Source organism: Otolemur garnettii, unplaced genomic scaffold (assembly GCF_000181295.1).
Source record: "Otolemur garnettii isolate 467f Iridium unplaced genomic scaffold, OtoGar3 scaffold00078, whole genome shotgun sequence".
Taxonomy (NCBI): Eukaryota; Metazoa; Chordata; class Mammalia; order Primates; family Galagidae; genus Otolemur; species Otolemur garnettii.
In genome coordinates this window covers 1,411,821-1,418,293 of record NW_003852473.1, presented here as the reverse complement: position 1 = coordinate 1,418,293, position 6,473 = coordinate 1,411,821, and the positions used below count along the sequence as shown (strand labels likewise).

The following is a 6,473-nucleotide window of genomic DNA, read 5'->3' as shown; positions in this document are numbered from 1 at the left end:
AAGGTTTATCTATTTTATTTATTTTTTCAAAAAACAAACTCCTTGTTTCATTAATTTTCTGAAGGATTCTTTTGTTTTCAATTTCATTAATCTCTGATTTAATTTTGGATATTTCTTTTCTTCTGCTGGGTTTAGGCTTAGATTGTTCTTTTTCCAATTCCATAGGATGGCTTGTGAGTTTGTTGGTGCACTCTCTTTCTGTTTTTTAAATATAGACATCTAAAGCGATAAATTTTCCTCTCAGGATTGCTTTTTCGGTATCTCACAGGTTTTGGTAGCTTGTATCTTCATTGTTGTTATACTCAAGGAAGTTAATGATTTCCTCTATCAATTCTTCCTGCACCCAACTGTCATTCAGCATGAGGTTGTTTAATTTCCATGCCTTTGTGTGGAGTTGAAGGTTTTTGTTGGAGTTGAGTTCCACCTTTAGTGCCTTATGGTCTGAAAAGCTGCAAGGTAAAATTTCGATTCTTTTGATTCTGTTGAGGTTTGTTTTGTGCCCTAGGATATGATCAATTTTGGAGGATGTTCTGTGGGGTGATGAAAAGAATGTATATTCTGGGCAATATTCAGGTTGAGCGTTTGGCGGGCGATGGTGAGTGGAGACTGAGTGGCCAAAAGTATTGGACATTAAGCTAGGGCCTCTAAAGAGAATAATCACCACACTTATGGCAGAGATTTTGTGTACAGTAGTTCAGAGGCCATTGGGCAGACTACAGACTGTGACAAAAAGTGTGAAGTCTCTTGTTTGTACAGACTGGATTCGTCACAAATTCACCAAGTCAAGAATTCCAGATAAAGTGTTTCAGCCTTCACCTGAAGATCATGAAAAGTATGGTGGGGATCCACAGAACCCCCATAAACTGCATATTGTTACTAGAATAAAAAGTACAAAAAGATGTCCATACAGGGAAAAAGATACAATAAAGTTGCTTGGATTAGAAAAGCACATACCCCTCAAGTTCACAAGAATATCCCTTCAGTGAATACAAAACTGAAAGTGGTCAAACATTTGATAAGAATCAAGCCCCTGAAGCTGCCACAAGGACTTCCCACAGAGGCAGACATGGCTAACACAGGTCTCGAGCACTGGAGGATGAGTAATACAGTGGCACCTGAAACCTGTGGAGCAGAAAAGTTAAGTCCTGATGCCAGAACAGCTTCAGAGTAAACAATGCAAATTGTTTAAAATGATGAGAATGTTTTCATTAAAACAGATTTTAAATTTAAAAAAAAAAAGAATGTATAGTCTTTATCTTTGGGATGGAGTGTTCTACATATGTCTATCAAGCACAATTGTTCTAGGGTTTTATTTAAGTTTCTGATATCTTTGTTTAATTTCTGTTTAGAGGATCTATCCAGCTCTGTAAGAGGAGTGTTAAAGTCCTCTGTTATTATGGTGTTATAGGATATCATATTGCTCAGACTAAGTAAGGTCTGTTTCAAGAATCTGGGAGCATTTAAGTTGGGTGCATAAATATTTAGAATTGAAATGTTTTCTTGTTGTATTTTTCCCTTGACCAATATGAAGTGGCCATCTTTATCTTTTTTGACTTTAGTTGCTTTAAATCCACATGTATCTAAAAATAAGATTGCAACCCCTCTTTTCTTCTGGATTCCATTTGCCTGAAAAATTGTCTTCCAACCCTTAACTTGAGTTTTAATTTGTCTTTTGAGGCTAGGGGTGTTTCCTACAGACAGCAAATGAATGGCTTTTGTTTTTTAATCCAACAGGCAATCTATGACTCTTCAGTGGGTAATTCAAGCCATTAACATTTATTGAGATAATTGATAACTGTAGGAGTGTTTTGTTCATCTTATTTTGTGAAAATTCATTGCTTAGTTTTGTCTTCTGCATCACTGTGGAAGCTAGGTTCTGTCCTTTAATTTCTGGGTGCTTACTTTGCTGGTGGTCCATTGTGATAGTCAATGTGTAAAACTGGTTGAAGTATTTCCTGTACAGCTGGTCTTGTGGCAAATTTCCTCAATGTTTGCATATCAGTAAAAGATTTGATTTCTCCATTAATATTAAAGCTTAGCTTATCAGGATATAGAATGCTGGGCTGGAAATCAGCAGTTTCCTTCATTGTTTCCATCATTTCCTTCATTGTTTTTATCACCTGTGTTCTAAATTCCCCTTCTGTCATTTCTAACATTTCTCTATAGGTGGAATCCTCTGCAGTAGCTTCCTCACGGTCCCTTGGGGGGGGGGTTTTTTATTTTGCCATGATTTTTCTGCTGATTCTTCCTCATGAGGTGTTTTCTTTTTTCTGTTTCCTTGCCCTAATTTTCCTTTCACTTCCTCTTGCTCTTTAAGTTATCATGCCTCTGGCCTAGGGTTTTGATGAGTCCTTTTGTTACAGGACCAGAGGATGAGAATATTGAAGAGTGAGAAGGGGAAAAAAAGATAAAAAAAAAAAAAAAGAAAGAAAGAAAGAAAGAAAAATAAAAGAAAAAAGAGAAAGGAGAGGGGGTGCATAAAAGGGAATATTGACAAAAAGAAGAGAGGCACAGAAAGAGGGAGACAGGAGCAATATAAGTGTACAGTAGGGTACTTTGACCCAACCTTAAAATCCCCCAACCTCTGAGGGTTCCAGGTTGGGTGGTTCCATTGAGGTCAGCAGCTCTTTGCCAACCTGTTCAGACACAGTACCCCACCTCCACCAAGTAGAGAGGAAAGACAAAAATGCTATAAATCAAACTAAAACAAGCAGACAGAAAACTTTACAGGATAAAATTAGGGGAAAAAACAAATACTAGAGGTAGAAACACTAGCAAAAATGAGGTCCTAATTGGTAAAGAAGGCAACAACGGAAAATTATATTTAAACTAGAAAAATGAAGAAAGAAAAGAAAGGAAAAAAAAAGAAAAATCTAGAGGGTAAAAGTTGAAATTAAAAAAAAGAAAAACAAAACCAGAAACAAAGCAGTATATATATCTTGCTGAATACTGTCCAGGCAACAGGTGACCTTCTGGGGTATGAGATGTTAATCACAGTGCTGATACAGCTATATGAGACAGAGACTGGAGGCCTCTGCCGATTTCTCAAACCCCACCAGTGGAGAGCCTAAATCTCTGCTCAGCCCACTTAAAGGGCACTTTAAACTGTCCAACTTGACTAAGCAGAAGCTTTCCCAGGAAAGCACTTGTTGCTGGGATCACTCCTAAAGAGGCTGCCCACTTACCCAGTGTGCCAAAACCCATCTCACTTTATGCCCCTGAGGGCATAAAGGCTGCTCAGTCTCTGCCTTTAGGCTGCTCAGTCACTAGATTACTCACCCAATCCTTGCTCTGCAACCCTAAGGGCAGAGCTTGCTGGGGCAGTTCTCACCCAATGGCTCTACGTGGCCCACTGCCAAACATTATTAGCTCCCTCTGGCTCAGCGACTTAGTCCAGAGCCCTAGAAGACACTTAAAGTCCTCTACACTCTCCCAAGGAGAGTAGTCAACTACTCTCCCAAGGTAGTTCAACTGAGTGCTAAGTCCAAAAAAAAAAAAAACAGAACAGCTCACAGGTAAGGCCTTTCCAGTTTGCAATCTCACTGCTGCTGTACTTGCAGCTGCCTGCGGGATTAGACCAAACGAACACACACAACCACTTGCCAGTTCTCCACTGCTTTTGTCCTCTTCATGGGGTCCAGAAGTCTCTCGCTGACTCCCTGTGTCCCCAAAGGGATGTTCCTGGACAGATCATCAGCCAGAAATGCCTGGAGTCTTCTCTCCCCAGTTGCACTGTGCCCAGTTGCAAGGAAGCTGTTACTCAGCCACCATCTTGCTCCTCCCAGAGAACTGAACTTTTAAAGAGTATCTAATATGATCCATGTTGTGCTCAGGGAAGAGACTAGAGCCATCCTCTAAAGATTATGAACTAAAAGGGGGAGAAATTTTCAGGCCAGGTGAATTATTGCTGGAGGGGCCAATTCTTGCTGGTTTACACCTCCATGGCCAAGGCTTATGTAAAGTTGTGGATCATTAATCCTTGGTACAAAAAAGCCTGTTCAGTAGAGTGGTGGAACACAGAGGCCAAAGTTCTGAGAAAAGGCCAGAAAAATACTTTTTAACAAAACACTGGTACTTGCATGAGCTCTAGAAACCTTTCACAAGAGCATGTTTGAAGTTTTGAGTGAGGCCATGGGGATAAAAAGGAATTTTGCAGTGATGGCCACTTAGCTTGAAGTGTTCTATGTCCAAGTGAGCCGAGGGTACCACTGGGGATATGAAATACCGAGACTCAACCTTATAAAGACAGACCCCTTGCAAGGACCTGGCTGAAAGTCCTGAGACGATGTGTGTGCCTGGACAGGGCTAGCAACCTCAAACTTCTTTCAATTTGTGGCTTTTCACTCATTTTGGTTTTGGCCTTCTGGAGTCTATATTCAAGGGAAACTAAGGCAATGATTGCCAGCATCTACAAAGCAGGTGGTAAGGGCCAGAACTCTTAGCTGTGCATGTAGAAAAAGGGTATTGACTGGAAAGTCACTGCGGGATGGTAGTGATGGGACATAGTAACTAGTCGGATCTGAGGATATGAGGGGAGAGTAACTGAGACTACCCAGGTGCCAAAACTGAACGACTTAGAGTTTGAATTGTATAAGAGTAAAATAATTTCACTCTTGAACATGCTCAGTTTGAGGTGCATCTCCAACTGGGATGCACAAATGCCAAAGTCTAATAGGCCAAGCCTAGAATATATAGATTTCAGAACTATTCATCTTGGAGTGTGACAGATAAAACCAGACAGTGGGTGAGATACCCAGGGATGAGCAGGGGAAGGAGACAGGTAGAGGCTGTGAATAGCTATTTCCAGGCTGTGGTAGGAACAGAGGGGCAACAAAGGAGTGGTCAGAGATCTAAGAGGGAAACTGGGAAATAAAAGCCACCAGCAGAGGTCAAGCCCAGGAGCAAGAGATGTGGTTACCTGTGGAAAGAGATGGGTGGATGAAAATACCAAGGAGTAAGAATAAAGCTGAGGAAGTTCAAGACAGAGGAATTTGATTTCAGAGAAGTAAAAGGCTAGCTCATCTTAGAAAGGGTGGAAGGGATTATGGAGAGTGGAAAATGTCTGCAGTCGGCGTCATGAGGAATAGAGCAGAAAGTAAACAGAGCTTGACAGAAGACTGCTAGTCCACCAGGGAGTCTGTGGATATCCACTCAGATAAAAGCAGGAGGGAAAATCCTACGGCTTTCTATCTTTCCCCTAGTAATTAGCAGCTGTTTTAGTTAGCCCTTTTTGAAATGTAAGTGATCGAAATCCCAATTCAGGTGGGAGCTAGATTAAAGATACTGCCTTATCTAACAGGAGAGTCTAAAAGGTATAATGACATAAGACACAGCTAGATCTAGGGTGTTGAACAACACCATCGAGTGTATATTTCTTCCTGTGTTCCACACTGCTGTCCTAGTCAAACTCCAGACTTCTTTTTTTTGCAGTTTTTGGCCGGGGCTGGGTTTGAACCCACCACCTCTGGCATATGGGACCAGCGCCCTACTCCTTTGAGCCACAGCGCCGCCCCAAAGATTACCTCTTTCTCAAATTTTCCAGCTAAAAGCTCAGAACAGACCACAAGTGGCCTAGCTGGGGTAATGTGCCCTAGGCTGCACTAATCACAAGTTTCAAAGGAATCCAATGCCTTCTTGGTTGGGTTTGAGTCACATGTTTACCCCTGAAGATATGACTCACATAGACACAAAGTGGGGAATTAGGTGGCAAAATAAGGAGGGATTAGGGCCAGGCCTGGTGGCTCTCACTTATAATCCTAGCACTCTGGGAGGCCAAGGGGGGGTGGATTGCTTGAACTCAGAAGGTCAAGACCAGCCTGAGCAAGAGCTAGACCCCATCTCTAAAAATAGCCGGGCATTGTGGCAAGTGCCTGTACTTCCAGCTACCAAAGAGGCTGAGGCAATAGAATCACTGGAGCCAAGGAGTTTGAGGTTGCTGTGAGCTATGATGCCACAGCACTTTACCCAGGGTGACAAAGTGAGACTCTAATTCAAATAAATAAATCAGGAGGGATTCTCATTTGCCATTCTTGATCTTCAAAACTTAGTAGAAACTGGGCATGGTATGAGCCTGTAGAGCTACTTGAGAGGTTAAGGCAGGTAAATGACCTGAGCCCAGGAGTTTGAGACCAGTTTGGAGAACATAGTGAGACCCTCTCTTTAAAAAAATGACACATAGTAATAGAAGTAATAGCTACGTTCTCTCTTAGAAAAAACAGCCTGGCCCTATACCTATACCTATACCAATTCCAAATTGTTTTGAAGTTATGTTTATCAATCTGTGAAGAAAATTGGAGGCCAGGGGTGGTGGTTCACGCCTGTAGTCCTAGCACTGTGGGGGCTGAGGCAGAAGGATCACTTGAACTCAGGAGTTCAGAACAACCAGAGCAAGAGCAAGACGTGGTCTCTACTAAAAGTAGAAAAAGGCACCTGCAGTCCCAGCTACTCAGAAGGCTGAGGCGGGAAGATCACTT

General features: G+C 41.8%; 1 pseudogene; it reads left to right on the top strand.

The window, feature by feature from the left end:
- Window positions 1–574: 574 nt before the first annotated feature.
- LOC100961015 lies at window positions 575–1,142 on the top strand (annotated as a pseudogene).
- Window positions 1,143–6,473: the final 5,331 nt, after the last annotated feature.